Genomic DNA, 17,721 nt, shown 5'->3' with positions numbered 1-17,721 from the left:
CGGTTTTTGTGAGAGGTCCTGTTATGTGACAACGTTTTATGTTGGGTTTGTTGTGGTTTTTCTTATGTTTTGTTGGTTGTGTCCTTTTTTCAAAAATCAAATTGTTTGTGGTATGGGTTTGTCTTTCGACTTTTTTGTGTTTTATTATTTCTTTCTTAGACTTTATAATAGTCTTCAAAAGAATAAATTATCCAGTTTTAAACTTGGTTAATCCGGTTTGGGTACCGTTGGTTTCCTTTTCTTAGTCATGCTGTTATGCTATGTGTTGTGGTGTTTAGTAAGCTGCATTGGTTAGTTTTGTTTAGTATATAATTCCTTTCCAACCGGGTTAAAGGAAAGTTTGAAACTTGTTATCGTGTGTTAGAGTTGTTGAGTTGTGAAAGCTTGAAACTGAAATTCATTATTTAAACAATTCTTCGTGGGCGAGCTGTGCGAGTTTGGATAGAATTCTTGTGCGAGTGAATGAGAATATCAAAAGGTTAGTACTGCATTTGCTTCTTATTAATTTACTACATAGAATTTCAATTTTACTGCTAGTTGTTGGGGAAAATTAAGTTACAAATTTTCATCATTATTAGATTTACTGCTTGTGGGGGAAAAATTTATAAATTAAATTACTGCATTGGTATTATATTTATTTAATTGTTGGTGCAAAAATTTAATAGGGTTTTAAGCAGTTTTGAAGAAGTTTGCTATTTTTTATTTTTCTTTTGTGAATTTTTCAGATGATCGTTGGATGAAGGCTAAAATTCTAAAGAAAACATGGATAAAGAATGGTGAGTTTCTAATATTTAAATTTGTTAGTAATATGTATAATTCATACTTACCTGTTAGTCGTCGGGGAAGAAACCGTGGGGGAAGATGTCGTGGATGAGATCTGAAGTTGTTAGTAATTTAGCTAAAATGCGGATGATATTTTTAGTTTGAAGCAGTGGCCAAAGCAATTGAAGTGCCTTAATGGTGGTTAGTTCTTCAGTGCCAACTGCAAATTCATAAGGTGTGTTTTGGATTAGATTATATAATTTGTGATTGAATTTAGTGTTATGGATGAATTCTAAAATGGGGATTTCTATAGGTTGTACAAACTCGTGTGGGATAAGGAAGGGTCGGGATTCTTCTGCGTTGAAGGTCTTGGTGATTGGACAAAAAATATACATTTGGGTTAGGGGATCATAATTTCGAAGAATACCATGAAGGTTAGTATCTTTAATGCAATATGTGAAGTTAAGAAAGAATGGTGAGGTGTATTTGGAATTGATGAATTGAAAACGATGGTGTGGTTGTCTGGAGGGAGTGTGTAGGTCAAAGTGATTTTGGATGAAACGATAATAAGTATATGTGTGTGTTTGTTTAGTGCGCAACATAATATCGTGTGAGCAGTGCAAATCTCTTTCATGTGGTGCAAGGAAATGAAAGGTTAGTGAAAATATTTGGAAGCGTTCTTTAAAACTTTCGTAGGCTTGTGTGTCTGTTAGTGCTTCTGAAATAATGTGGTCAAACTTGCGATCGAAGATATTTAGTGTAAATACATATGGTGTTTTAATGAAAAATTTCTCGGTGATTTGTGGGTTAGCGAAGCGATCGTCGTCTAAGAATTGATCTTGGTTAGTACTGATGATGTTATGATCGTAATATTCTAGTGTATATTCATTAGCTCGGGGTGCAGTGTGTGTTTTTAGTGATTTTTTATATCCAATGTAAGTAAATTGTCTAGATGTTAGTGGTGTAGTGAGTCGATATAGCATGTCCTTATTTCGTTCTATATCGATGTGAGTGTTAGATAAAGGTGAGCAAAGGGGATTTGTAAAATGATAATATGAGGTCCAAGGAAGGGTAGGCATTAAAACGTATTCGTCTACAAAGTTACGTGTCTCGTTAGCGTCATGAGGGGTGTTTAAGGTGTATTGTGGAAATGAGGGTAAGGTGATAGCTAAAAATTCTTTTGTGTTAGTGTGTTTTGGATGGTTGATATATTCACGGGCTGTTCCTGGTTTCGTTGGGAAAGGATGGTTGGGGAACTTTCTTTTAAAAGTGCGGAAAGCTCTATTAGTGCTGAGTGATGATTCAGTAGTTGTGGATGATGGTGCTAATGATTCAGTATAAATTGAAGAGGGTGTAGGGGTAGGAGGGTTGAATGAATTTATTGTGGATGAGATTTGGTTTATGGTTGGGGTGTCAAGGTGATAGGGTTGTTGTTGTAGGGTAATGAAATTATCTAGTTCTGGGGAGATTCGGGGGGTGTCTGGAGAATGGGATGATTGGTCTGAGTGAAGTGAGGAGTAGGTTGGAGTGAATTGGGAAGCATAAGAGGGTGTAGAATTGGTTGGGTCAGGGTTATTTGCTAGTATGGGTTGAAAAGGGGGTTGGGAAAAATTTAAGGAATTGGTGTGAAAATTATTTGATGGAGATGGTTCAGAGTCGGCAAATTCATCGGGGGTTTCAATATTCGGGTTATTGAGTTGTGAGATGGAGTATAAAACTGAGATGTGTGAATTAGTATCGGAATTCATGCCGGATGTTACATTACTGGATGGGAAATCGGGTGGCGGAAAAGCAAAAAGTGGTATTATTGGGATTGGAGTGGTGAGGTTGGTTGGGTGGGAATTTGATCGGTGTAGGGATCCAAGTTGTCGGCTCATCGTGGGCTAAAAAAATTATTATTTTGAGACTGAAAAGCGGTGGTATGGGGTTGTTCTATAATTTGTTCATAAGTATTGTCATCTTGTGAGTGGTGTGGCATTATATGTTGGATGGGACTTTGTGATATGGTTGGTCTAAAATTTTGATTATGTGTTATGGCTAAATTTCGAAAATTACGTGGGACTAGGGATAATGGATGGTTATGTGGTAGGGGTGGTAACTGTGGTGCTGTTGGTGTTGTGTCTACATTGTTATGTTCTTCGTCGTATGTGTTCTGTCTTGTTGCTATTTTTGTGTTATATTCTTTTATTTGTGCGTCTAAAAGAATTTTGTTTATAGATGTAGAAAAGATTCCAAAAAATCCTGCAAATAGTATGCGTGCTACACTTGCTTGTCTATTGACTTGTGTGTGTATAGCACATGTGTTATAGATTCCTTTTAAGAGTGAAAAAAGAAATCCAATAAAGTTAAACATTGCGTATAAAATAGTCAATTTTTCTAAGATGTAGTAGGGCCATCCTAGAAAATCAAGAATTTCATTCTTGAGTGTAAAAAAGCTAAAAATATTGATAGGTGATATATCTTGGGGACGGTATTTTTCACCGTTTAGATATATATAATCTTTAATGTCTTTAAAATATCCGCTATAGTCTTGCGTATAGATGTCTGCAAATCCTGCGGTTTCGGCAAGTTTGCGTAAGTTTTGGTCAATTGATTGTCTTTGTATTGTGTCCATTTGTGTTAATAATTCCTGGAATTGTTGTGTTCGAATGTGATGTTGAATATCTGATTTTGAGTATATTCCTATTGATTGTAAGTCTATATTTGGGTTTCGAGCGATAGCGCGAATGCTTTCTGGTGAAAATTTTTTGAGTGATTGCATTAATGTGGGATATGGGGTGAGAAGGTAATATTTATCTTCATCAGGGTTTAGTTGTACTACGTTGTGGCTATTTTTTGATCCACATGGGACTGCGGTATCCCAGAAATAGGTTCTTCGTGAAAGTGTGTCAACGAAATGTACCTTATTCTTATAAAAGATAGGGATTCTTTTATAGCATCGCTAATCTTCAAAAACGTATAGTGGTGATACTTTTTTAGTACAAGTATAAAACCATAAGATGTTTCCTTCATAGTCTTGTGGTCTGTATTTTTCACCGTTTAGATATATATATATAGTCTTTAATGTCTTTAAAATATCCGCTATAATCTTGTCTATAAATATCTGCAAATCCTGTGGTTTCGGCAAAATTTCGTAAATTTTGATCAATTGACTGTCTTTGTATAGTGTCCATTTGTGTTAATAATTCTTGGAATTGTTGTGTTCTAATGTGGTGTTGGATATCTGATTTAGAATATATTCCAATTGATTGTAAATCAATGTTTGGATTACGAGCAATAGCTCTGATGCTTTCGGGTGAAAATTTTTTGAGTGATTGCATTAACGTAGGGTATGGAGTAAGAAGATAATGGTTCAATTAAACTATATTGTGGCTATTTTCTGATCCACATGGGACTGCGGTATCCCAAAAATATGTTCGTCTTGAAAGTGTGTCTACAAAATGTACTTTATTTTTATAGAATATAGGGATTCTTTTATAGCAGCGTTTATCTTCAAAAACATATAGTGGTGATACTTTTTTGGTACAAGTATAAAACCATAAAAAATTTCCTTCGTAGTCTAAAAAATTTGATCTATTTCCTGATAGTAAATATCCTGCGTAGGGTATTTTTAATACTGCTAGTGCAAGTGATTGTAATATTTGTGTTCTTTCTAATTCGCATAGTTGGTGTAGTGTTTCTAATTCGGAGAGTGACATTTCTTGAAAAATTCGGCTAATTGTGTAGTCTTGTTTCATATCTAAGTGAATATCATAGTGGATATTACCAAAATATGTACTATTCATTAGTGATAGTTCTTGTAAACGTGTGCTTTGATCGTCTTGGGGCTTTAAATGTCCACCAGGATGACCTGTATTCTTTTGAAAATTAACTGGTATATATGATGTTCCTTCATTTAGGGGATGACTTGTGGCGTATGGGTCGACTTTTATTTTTCCAGTGGTCATGTCGAATCCATTTTCGTATTCAACTAATATTTCAGAGTATTGTGTTTTGTGAAGTGGGTTTCTGCATTTACATGCAAGTTCTGTTTCTTGATATATTTGAAAACGTGTTAATTTATTTTCTATATTATGAATTTTTCTAAAATTAGAACTTATTTTTCGTAATGGATTTACTTGTTCATATGGTATTGATTGTATAAAATATTTTTCGTGAAATTTTATCATACGAGCGTGTATTTTTGCTACTTGAAATGTTGTACATGTGTCTTCTGGGAACCAAACAATTGTTGCTTGTGTTCTTGTTGTAGGGTCACAATAGCCTTGGTCGTTTTTACAAGGTAATCTAATTCCTTGATAAATCATTGTGTTGTCTGATAAATCTCGTGTGAGTTGTATTTTTTTCGAGTTGTATTTTCCAATCGAGAAACATTATTTCTTGGTATCCTTTATTTTTTGTGTCTGCTTTGCAGTTTGATGGGTCATTTATACCAATGTGTGGTATCCAGTGTTTATCGTGCATGTCATAGGTTAATCGTCCGTGTGCGCCGTTGTATGGGTATTTTTCATTTAATTTTATATGTCCTTGATATCTTTCAAGTTCTGCTTGATGTACAGAATCTGAAAAAACTTGGAACTATACTAAATTTCTATCTGTGTTTTTATTTTTTGTGATATTTAGTCGGAGTAACTCGTTTTTACAATCTTCGGGATTGAGATGTAAAAGTCGTTCTATATTACTCTGGTAGAATGATTCATGGTCAAGTCGGTTTTTATTTCCGTTTGAGACTTGTGAACAATGTACTTTCTTTTCAGAAAATGTTGCTGTGAATTTATATCCTATAACTGTAGTTGCTCGGGCTTTTGAATAAAGTGTTGCTATTACATTTGTAGTTTCTATGGCTTGGGGTTCTGTTTCGCACTGTGATACTTGATTTATTGCATACTTGTGTAGTGTTTTTTGTTCGTTTTCTTCACAATCGTAATGTGTTACTAATAAATCTTGGGGTCCTGTGCGGGGAGATGGGTTTATGTTTTGATTTGAGATTACAAGAAAAAGGAGTTGGAAAAAAATTAATAATTTTAGAATATACATGTGTATGATAATCCTGAGTATGGGTTATAAAATGTGATGTAACCAATTGTCTTTTTGGTATATCTGTCGTATTTATATATTACTTCAGTGGTTATAAATGGTGGTGGTAGTGATTGAGCTGTTATGTTTGGTGGGTTTAATGGGTAGTGATGTTGAGTAATGTTGTTTAATTTAACTGTGATTTCAAACTTTAATTGTAAACTGTTTTGTTGGAGTATTTGGATATTGTGATTACGGATATCGTCGTGAATGTCTTGTCGGTATTGTAATCTATTAAGTGCCTAGTTGTGAAGGCGATTACTTTCTAGCTGTTGTCCAAATAATGGTGGAGGGGCTGTAAATGTATTCCAATCTAGTCTTAAAGGGATATTTGTTGATGATTGTTCTCGATATCTGGCGTCGAGATTATTTGGAAAATTTAAGTTAAAAGGTGGTGGTGAAATCTGGCTTATTGATGGTGTTGATGGTAGTGATAATGTTTCTGGTAGTGATGGGGATGTTGTTGTATCCGTAGAAATATCTATTGGATCATTGACTAAATTTAATTCACCTTGTGTAAATGAATGTGTTGTCCAATATGGTAGTCGTGATGCCTGGTTTGGGGGGTTAAAGGGATTTTCACGTATTTGTTCAGATGTTGGTGTTGAACCTAAGTAATCTGATGGTAGGCTTGAGGTGCTACGTTGTGAAAGAAGCGTAGGGGTTTCTGGTAATATACCAATGGGGTTTTCTGGAGTGTTTTGTGATGGGGATTGAGGTATGTCAAAATGAACTCGGGGAGTTTGAAAATTTATGTTTCGTCGAGGGTGTATAATTTGTCTATTTATTTCGACTGTATTTTGGTTTTGACTAGGATTTCTTATTCTACTTAATTCTTGTGGTAGTGTTGGGTATAAGTTATATGTTGGTTCGCTTAGAGGTGCTTGTCGTTGAACTGGTTCTAGTGGTTCTGATAAACGAGCGTGTCGTTCTTCAAAAGTGTATGGGTTATCTTGAAAGGAAATTCGTGTAGATGTTTGAGGATTTTGGGTAGTTGAAGGTGTTGTTGGATTATCTTGGGATGATGTCGGTGAACACTGACTTTGTGACTGTTGGGTAGCAATTTTTGATAGCATTTTGGTCTATTCTTTTAGTGAAAAAGTTTATGTTTATTATAGTATTCTTCTAAGAAAAGAATTAGGAGGATTGTTGCTAGAGCGAATGTGATGATTGCTTTCTTTATACATTTGCATATGGTCAAAATGAGGGATGATAGAAATGTTATGAAAATTACAAATAGTAGAAAAATATCAGTTCTACTGAAAATAGTTCGTATCATTTAGACAAGTTGTATGAATCGTACCTGTGGATATAATCAAGGGTTTTTGAAAGTTGGAGAAATAGTTCGAATATAGTGTAGAAAATTAAAAAAACATTACAAAAAATGATAAAGATTATTAGAAAAGATTCAAGGATATCAAAAAGAAATATTATGAAAGTTTCAAGTATCGTAAAAAATTGTTTGAGGTTTGTGATAATTTTTGTGACTGTTTGATAGAAGAGCATTTAAGAAATGACTTCTTGATCGAATATTTTTTGTTGTTTGGGGCAATTTTCAAGTGTGGTCGGATTATTTATTAGATTTTTGACAAGTGGGTTGAGTTTTGTAAAAAATTGTTGGGGGCAATTTTTATGGTGATCGGGAGGTCTTCTTTGTCTTTATTTTCATTTGTCAAATGATCTGGGGTATTTTTGAGATTTTTATACTTTAGGCTAAATAAAATGGTCGTTCTTTTACTTTAGGCTAATTTAACATATTTGTTTGGGGGGTATTTGAGGGCTGAGTTGGGGAAATATTGTTGATCTTTGGTTTATTAGATAAGGGAGGGTTATGATATTATGGTGATATTTATTTTAGTTGTCAAGTTGGAGTGGTTTGCTTATTTTTTACCTGGAGGTCGTAAAGTTATAGTTATAGATATGCCTGGAGTTTAATATCGTTCGTCTAGTTGGTTTGTGTTAGAGTTAGAGAAGGTGACGGATTGGATGAATCCTATTGGCTAATTATGAACTAGAATCGCTGCGTGTTTGTCAGCATGTTATTTTGAAAAATGAAAGTGTAAAATGTTTCAGAGGTGCAAAGATTATTAAATGTAGAATTAAAGTTGTTTTTGAAATTCAACTTTCTTTAATATTTTAGATTGTGGGATGAATAATTTATAATTTTTACGTGGTTGATTTCTAAGTCGTGAAGACTCTCTATGTTCAGATTTGTCGATTTGTTCTTGGGGTATTATTTGTTCTGTCATTTTTCTATTTTTTCTTTCTTTTTGAGATGTATTTTGATCTAGATTTTTTGTATTGTTTTTTGTGGTGTTTGATTTTGTATTTTGATTTCCGAGGTGAATATCATTTTGTTCCTTTGTTATGTTTTCCGTATGTGGGTCATTTTGAATAACTTTTAAACCTGTAAAAGAATATAATTGAGTTAGTTCGCGAAGTGCGTATTCTTTTGGATAATAAGGTAATAGGTTATTTCGGTGTTGAACGATTTCTTTTTTGTCTGAGTCGGTGATTTTATATGTGACATCAGTGGGTTTTGCAATTATTTGGTATGGTCCTTTACGAAGGGGTTGTAAATTTTTTGAAATTCCTTTTTGAGTATTAAAATTGGGTATTAAAACAAATGTTCCAATTTTTAAATCGGAGGCTGGTGTAAAGCGTGAATTTATTTGTTCATTAATATTTTGCCTTTGTAACAACTTTTTTGTTACCTTTTGGTAAATTTCATTGTGTTTTTTATCTCTGTTTAAAATCCATTCGGTGTGTGTACCGGAGGCTAATTTAAGAATTTGTGGGTGATGAAAATGATCTTCATCGTGTGTATGTAATGGTAGGTTATAACAAATTGAGTCTTTATTTGGTTGACAATAACTTTGTGCGTTTTTATGAGAGTTTGCTGTAAACATTATTGGTTTGCGTGGCTTTTGGTTAAAAACTATTTCATGTGGTGACATTCCTAGAGTTGTCGTAATTTGTGAATTATATGCTAAGGGAAATAATTTTACATCTGCTGACCATTCGGTGTATCTTGTATCATTTCCATTGATGATACATCTGAGATATTCTTGTAATGAACGGTTCATACCTTCGACTAAGCCGTTTGTCCAAGGTGCGTGAGATGTACGTGGTTTGTGTTTTATGTTATATAGATGACATAGTGTGATGATTTCATTATTTATGAATTCTGTACCGTTGTCTGTAACTAAAATTTCTGGTAGTCCGAATTTTGCTATCCAGTGTTCATAGAGTGTTGTGTAAGCGTAATAAGCGTTACAATGTGGTACTGGGTTAAGTGCTACATAATGTGTAAATGCGTCAACGATTACCATAATGTAGGAGTTTCCTTCGGATGAGGGTGAAATTGGTCCTTTAGTATCAAATGAGATACGATGGTTAAAGTACAAACTTTGTCCTTTAAAATCTTGTTTTTGTGCTATTTGTTTTTGATTTGGGTAAGGTTTATTTAGTTGACATACTATACAGTCATTGCATAGTACTTTTATCCAAATTGGTGCATTTGGGAAATAAAAGTTTTGTATAAAATTTGAATATGTTTTTTCTGATCCAGAGTGTCCTTTAATATTTTGTGTATGTGAAATATTAAAAGCTATGAGAATCATACTTAAAGGGAGACAGGGAACTGTAGATTCATTTAGTTTGTTTTCTAGAAGGTCTGTGTTTTCGTTAATTGTTGTATTATTGAATTTTCGAAAATATCGGAGGAGTGTTTTGTTTCCTAGAATAGTTGAATCTGCTTTGATAGGTTTAGTTTTATATTTGTGCCATGATTTCAGTTGTCGAATTACTGGGTCAAGGTTTTGATATTGTTTCAGTGTTGAAATTGTAATTGTTTCTGTTGGGGGGAGAAAAATGTTTTCAATTTCTAATTTAGATAAGGGTATTGTATCAAGTGGGTCATGGAGGTCAAAAACTTGATTTATTGTGTATTTTGAATCGTTTGTTTGTGGTCCTGATAAATTTATTTTATCAGTTAAATTTTCTTTTTCAATTAGTGGAAAATGGTCTTTTTTAGGCGGGTGTTGTTTTATTCTTTTTTGTTGGGTGTTATTTTTTATCCATTGTGAATATGGGATTGGTTTAAAAGTTGATGTTCCAAGTAGATCAACTTCATAGTGATTATTTTGACAATCTAAATAAAGTGGGAAATGTTGTAAATTATTTATTTGTGATTGTTCAACGTCAGTTTTTACTGCATATTTGCATTCTAGTCGGGGTGATGTTTCATTTTCTGCAAGGTAGAATTTTATATTTTTGGGTATTTCAACTGTGGTTTTACGTGTAAGTAATTCAGGTGGCGTATTTCGACTTAAGGTGTCTGGTAATGCAAGATTTTTTCCTGCGGTCCAAACTATATGTAAGTTTGGGAATTTCATTAAAATTAGTTGAAATCTATAAACTCGGTGGTTTGGATTAGACTTTTGTGTAAAAAGAAAGATGATTGGTTTATGGTCTGTGAATAGAACTGTGGGATGTTTTGATCCAAGTATCAGAAATTCATATTCTGTTAGTGTATATATTATGGCTGTACATTCTCTCATTAGAGTTGAGAGTCGTAGCTCTGCTTGAGTGAATAATCGAGAATTTGCTGATATGAGGTTCATTTTATTTGTACTATTATGTGATTGTAATAATGCTGCGCCGATGCCAAAGTTCGAAGCATCGCACATTGCATAAAATGGTTGATTTGAATCTGGAATTGTGTTTGAAATTTGTTCAGTTAGAAGTTTTTTAATTTCTTCAAATCGTGCTTGATGTTCTGTATTCCATTCAAAATTATTTTGTTGTCTAAGTATGTTATAGAATGGTCGTAGATATAATTGCATTTTATAAACATATTTGCTTAAAAAGTTTAACATTCCAAGGAATTCTTGGATTTTCTTTTTATTTGTTGGTGTTTGGAGTTTTTGAATAGCGTCTATAGGTGATTTCAATGGAGTGATTGTTTTTCTTTCTATATTATGTCCTAAGAATTTAACTCTTGTCAAAAAGAAGTGTGATTTATCGGGGGCGGCCTTCAGATTTTCGTTCTGAAGTATTTGGTGATATTGTTCTAAAACATTGAACATTTCCGCTTTTGTCTGTGATTGCATAAAAACATCGTCTAAATAGGTGATTGCGTTTTTCTTGAGTATTAGTGGAGGAAAAATTTTGCTCATAAAAGCTGAAAATGCTGCTGGTCCTATGGATATTCCATAGAATAAGCGGTTGAATTCGTATTGTTGGTTTCCAATAACAAATTGTGTTAAGCGTCGTGATTGTTCATCTAATGGCATTTGATTATATGCACTATTCATATCTGCGGTTGTAAAGTATTTTCCGTTTATTTTTGTTAAAATAACTTGTATTGGTTCAATGGGCCAATTACACTTTGATTCATCTATGAGTGAGTTGAGGTATCTAGCATCGAGAACAATTTTTAATGATTCTCCTTTGGCTAGAATGATAACAGGGTTGATAAATGTGTTGCCTTTTGGTTGTTCTTCTTTGTTTACTGGTGATATAATGTTGTATTGTTCTAAAATGTCGAGTAATCTGTTCACTTTATCGTGTAAGTGAATTGGTACTTTACTTGCTCTTTGTTTTTTGAAAACTGCGTCTGGTTTTAATGGGAGATGTAGTGATGAGCTGATTTTGCCAACATCAAATTTGGATGTTGCATAGACTGATGAATATTTAATTAGCTGTTTGGCTAGTTTTTCAAATTCGTCTTGTGTTATTTGTGAATGTTGGAAATTAAACATTGTTAAAAATTTCTGTTGATTCTCTGTGTAGTTATTTATGTTGAATGTCGGTTTGAAATATGGGGTTTTTGTGAAATAATCCGTATTTCTGTTTTCGTTACTTATTATATTATTTATAGATAATTCTTCATTAAGAATTGTGGATTGGCAAATATCTAGTAATTGGAGTATATTATTTACACGATATGCTTTTTCGTGTATTGGTGATATTGTAGCGTTGGTTTCGCAATAGCCTAAAAGTCCTAAAGGTAATGTTACTTGGTAAGGTGTATTGTTGTATACATGTAAGGAAATAATATCTGAATTCGAGTTTTTCAAATATTTTATTGATGAGATTGTGATTTTGAAAAATTTATGAATAGGTTTGAATTCAAAATCTGACATATAAAATTTTTGTTTGTTTTGCTTTTTATCATATTGGTGAACTTGCTTTATTGAAAAATTGTATATGTTTCCTGATAGTGGTTTCAAGTGTTTTCTTTGTTGGTTATATATTGGATAGAATTTTGAAAAGAATGGTGGTTGTTTTTTTAATCTTTGAAAAAATGTTAGGGATGTGTCTTTTGTTTTTGTATATTTATCTTTGATCAATATTTTACTATTCAAGATGTTGATTGTTGGTATATATTTAGAGATAAATGGTATTCCAATGATATTGTGTTTAATATCAGTGATATGGAATATTTGTTTAAATGGTTTGGTTAAAATTTTGTTTTGCTCCATTGTTCTTGTGGGGAGAAGAAATAATTGAATTTTTCCGTAGTTAATTAATGTTGATCCTTGTGCTGTTGCTAGTTTGCTGGAAGTTTCAAGAGGTGTTAGCTTTGGGTGTAAGGTTTTTATTTCATTCCATGTGGGAATGTTTATTATATTTGATTCTACTCCTGAATCAATTAAAAAATCAATTTCAAGATCTGGTGGTTGAAATTCTTTGCTTCTTGGACTTTCTAAAAGAAATGGTATTGTCCAAATTTTTTCTTTGGGTTGTTCTTTTTGTATGTTTTGATAGATGTGATTTGTATTCAAGCATTTTGTTTTTCCGTTCTCATTGGGTTGATTTGTAGTGTTTATTTCATTAGTTTTTTGTGTCGTCGGTGTGGAATGGACGGGTTCAATATAATAATTGTGAAGGAGTTCTGATTGATTCTCATATATGTGTGATGAAAAAGGTTGTTCATATATAACAGGTTCATAGTCATTTTCGACTTTTATCATATTGATGGAGAGAGTGTTTTCTGCATCGCTTTCTGAATCTGATGATCCACAGTTTATTTGATTGAGTTGTAACGTATCAGTTACTGTGTCATCAATACCTGGAGGGTCTGATGTTGTTTCTGGATTATATTTTACTTGATTAATATGTCTTTGATGTTTAGGTGTACTACTTCTGTGGCGATTATTAGAATTATTATAGTTATTATGATTCCGGTGTGGTGATTGGGAATAATTTCTATAACGATTATTATAACTTGAGTGTCGATTTTGTGAATTATTTCGCGATCTGTTTTGGTAATTATTGTTTGGTCTGTTATAGTTCGATCTATTATATGAGTTATTCCTTGATTGATTGTTCGGGTAATTCTGGTTTCGGTTGTTTGAATAACTTCTATTCCGATTATAGGAGTAGTTTCTATTCCTATTGTATGATGAATTTCGTGATTGATTGTTTGGATAGTAATTATTTCTTGATTGGGAATTAGATCTAGAAACAAATCGTTGTGTATTTGAATTTGATCTGGAGTAGTTATTTCGACTATTTGGTCTATTGTAGTGATTTTGTGATGAATTTTGCGTGTTTCTTCGTTCTGGTGATCTTCCTCTATAACTTGAGTTATATGGTGATTGATTTCTTGTATAATTTGTATTGTTCGGGAGTGGTTTTCCTGAACTGTTGTTGCTGTAGACTGTTTTGTTCGGTAGATTTTGATCTTTTTTCATGTATTGATAGAATGATTTATTTGGTTCTTTATATTTTTGAGGTTTGTTTTGATTGTCTTGCTGTTTTTGTCTACATTCCGAAATACTATGTCCGTATCGTCGGCAATAATTACACCATTTTTTGAAAGATGGTTTGCCTTTAAAGTTTGGGTGTTTTTCGTAAATATTGAGTATTTCAGTGATTTTTTCAACGAGGTCTGTATCTGATTCCTGTATATTGTTTATATTTGTGGAAGCTGTTTCAATTCTGTTAACGTATTGTAATTTCAGATTTTCCGTTTCTTCGAGTTTCATTGTGATTTCTGCTTGTTCTAGTTTGTCTACTAGTTTTCGAAAATCTAAATCGGGTTCTCGAATTGAAGAAGGATGGGATGCTCTCTTTTTTATTGCTATTTTCCTTAATTGTGGTGTTAAGGTCATCATTAAGATTTCTGTCATCTTTGTGTTTTTATAGTCATGTGTATTTAATGAATATGCTTTTCGAACTAGTGTTTCGATTCGTACTGCTAATTGCTTGATGGTTTCGTTTGGTAATCTGCGAATTTCATTACATAAAACTCTTTGTTGTTGTTTGTTTCTTTCGGAGTCAAACATTTTTGAAAATTCTTGTGTAAACCTTTTCCAATTTGATTTTATTTCTATGGGCAATACTGAAAACCATTTTTGGGCTGCGCCATCTAAAGTTGTTTGTATTAACGCTGTGCGTCGATGTATCCAGTCTTGATGTAGTGGCGTATTAATTGGTTCAGGTCCTATATTTAAAATCAAATTTGCTGTTACTGCATTTAAATAATCTTCTACAGAATATTCAGGGTCTGTTCCTGTGAATACCATTAAAGGTTTATTTGATGTTATTGATGATCCACCCATAAGGTATGGATTCATTGTCATTTGTAATGATTCTGCTGCATTTGGCATTTGAGAAAAATTTGAAAGTTGATTTCTTGTTATTTCGTGTTGTTGAAGATAATATGGGAGTGGTATTTCATTTTGCATTTGTGTTGGTTGGTACGAGTTTGCAATCATTGGGTTTTGTTGCTGAATTGGTTGAAAAGATTGTGTATTAATTGGGTTTTGTTGTTGAATTGGTTGTTGATTTTGTGTGTCTATTGGTTGTGGAGAAAAAATTCTATTATATGTATGTGGTTTCTGTATTCCTTGTCCACGATATTCTTGATTATAGGGTGCAAATATATCTGGTTGTAAGAAATCATCATCTGAGGATAAGTAATCCATTTGATAAGATGTTTGTTTTCTATTTTTATTTTGTTGAAAAAATGGATAGTTTTCACTACAATCCTGTGGAGGATGTAAATTTGTTTGGAAATTTACTGAATTAGGTGGTGCCATTGGGTTATCCCAGTTTCGAGATCTTGTATAATTACTAAAATTTTTTCGTGGTTGATAATTTGTTTTTGATGGATGTGTGTTATTATAATTATGGTCTGCAAAGTTGTTTCTAGTGAACGTTTTGCGTGTTTTTGGCGGTATTGTCATGGGTCTGTATGTTTGGTAATCCAGGTGTGAATATTTTGGGGCAACCGAAGGTTTAACGGTTGATTGTAATGTTACCTGTGTTTGTGAAGGGTTTGTATTTCTTGGTGTTGTTAAGTTTGGACGTATTGGTGAAATACTTTGTTGTGTAGTTGTTGTGTGTACGATTTCTTCATTTATGAAGTGTGATGGTGTCTGGATATCTTGTTGAGTAAGATTCCTAGTTCCATTGAGGTTTTCATTGTGTATGACTGTAGAGTTTAAACTATTATTTTGCATATCGGGTAAAAATGTATTATAGTTTAATGGTGTTGCATCAATGGTTAATGGTATTACTCGTACATAATCTCTTACATAAGATATCGTACTTATTGCTTGACTTGAGATTGATTGTGGGAAGTTTATGGATGCGGGATGAGACCATTCGGGGTCCCAAACATAGTCTGATTGTTCTGTAATGGCAGTATCATCGTTTGAGTTTTGGGGTCTAAAATTTTTTCTTGCTCGTGAAATTAAATCAATATTATGTGTGAAATAATCTATTATGAACCATGCCAAAATTTTTTGTAAGTCGTGTTTTGTATGTTGTGAAACTTCATCTTTCGTGAAATTTTCTTTAATTATATTTAGAAAACTAGAGAGTAGTGTGATTTCATGTCGTACTCTTATATGTTTAGATGTTTCTGTCGGTGAGACATTTGGTATCTGGATTTCGTTTTCTAATATCGAGATATAACTATATATTATCGCAAAAACTTCATTGGTGAATATGGAGTTTGCTCTTTGTGAGTTATGATATTGGATGCTTTTTATATATTCTGAGAATACTTTTGAAAATTCTAAATCAAGGTCGTCTGTTTGGATTATATATTTACTGTGATTCTGGTTTGGTGAGCTGAATTCTATGGAGTAGATTCCGTATTGTTGTGTTAGGTTACATATATCTTTTAGATAGTGATGGATAATTTGTCTTTTGATTCTTACATCTGGGAACTCTGTTTTACATGGACTGATTCCGGGTTCAAACAAATTTAAGAGTAAATTTTTGCAGAATATATGCTGTCCTCTATCAGTGGTTGCATCTACTATAAAGGGGAAAATATCATCATCATCTGGACTTTCTTCACCTGGGGTGTGCGTTGAGCTCATTTTTTCGTTCGATGACTGTTAATATGTAATTATCAATGTGTCTAATTGGTTGATTCCAATTGTATAAATGTACTGGTTTGTGTTTATACTGCTTTTTTATTCTTCTTTTTCCTCTTTTTGATGAATTTGAAGTTGTTTCTGAGTCAGAGAAATATAATTGATCGTGAATTGGGCAATTTTTATCTATTGATTCTTTTAGTTTATAAAGTTCGTCTAAACTGTTGGTTTCTGATTCTGAAAATGCGTTTCAATTTTTTGAAAATCTTTTTCGTGTTATTTGTCTTTGTTTAGTTATTATTTTTCTCTTCAATGTTTGTCGTTTTGTTCTAATGTATCCAACTGTTTGTGTATGAGGTGTGATTACAAGGTCGTATTTTTTGTTATCTATTTCACAATTGTGTAAAACGATTGTTTGTTTATTTCCTAGGTTTTTAAATGACATAAGGTTTAGGATGACGGATGCAAAAGGTTGTTAAATGATTTCTATTACTTAGACTGTTAGTCCTTACGATTTTTTGGTTAGCCTAACCTGGGTCTATTTATTCAGGGTTGGGGAGAAAAGTATATCAATTCCGAAGAATGATTTTATACTTTCTCGTGGCTAGTATAAGCTAAGGTGTTAACTTACTTAATCTTACTTAAGGGTAGTGATTGTGTTCAGGGTTGGAGAATAGTAAATCGATCCACAAGGTTCAGGTATAATTAGAACGCGAGTAGTTCGTTAGGTACTATTTTAAACTTACTAAGTTTAAGATTTATCCTGGGTCTGGTAAGAGGGGGGATCAAGTGAAGGATGAATAACCGAAGTTCTTCACTGTTTATCCTAATTTGAATGATTAGTTTTGTTCAAAAATTTCTATTAGTCCTGGGTTTTTAGAAAGGGTTGGATAGTGAATCGACGTTTGAGGTCGTTAGACACTAGTTAAGTGGGTGGGGGAGAACAAAGTTGTTCTTCTTGATCCAAGGATAGGCCTTGATGATCAAGTTTTAAATTTAATTAAATAGAAAATGATTTAAGATCCAAGGATAAGCCTTGATGATCTGATTTTAAAATTAAGTGAATTTAAGTTCAAAATGTTTTAAATTTGTTTAAAGAAAAGATTTAGTATTTTTATGATATTAGTGAGCTTATGAATGCTGTTATGTTTAGGTGATGAAGCTGGAACAACAGGATGATTTATAATTACTAACCATTTATTGTCATGCTACTAATTTTTATTTTGATTTTTCAATAAATATTTTTCAAACATGTTTTGTATATTACTGCAGAATTTAGGGAAACGATCTGAGATCTTTTTATCAATCGTTATTGTATATTAATAATTTTGTTTAGCGCCTGAAATGATTTTGAAGATTGACTTCAAAATTTTATGTTTGCAAATGAAAATCTAAATTCATTGCTAGTAGTATTCTAAATACAAAACTTTGTTCTGGCTTTTGCCGAACTATCATATAACTATATGGTAAGTTTCTGCTTTGTCGTATGTCGTCTCTGGTTCGAGGTCTTCTTCCAATTCCGGGTAGTTCTGTTATCGTT

This window comes from Symsagittifera roscoffensis, chromosome 5 (genome assembly GCF_963678635.1).
Source record: "Symsagittifera roscoffensis chromosome 5, txSymRosc1.1, whole genome shotgun sequence".
Lineage (NCBI taxonomy): Eukaryota > Metazoa > Xenacoelomorpha > Acoela > Convolutidae > Symsagittifera > Symsagittifera roscoffensis.
Note: the sequence above shows the minus strand (reverse complement) of the source record.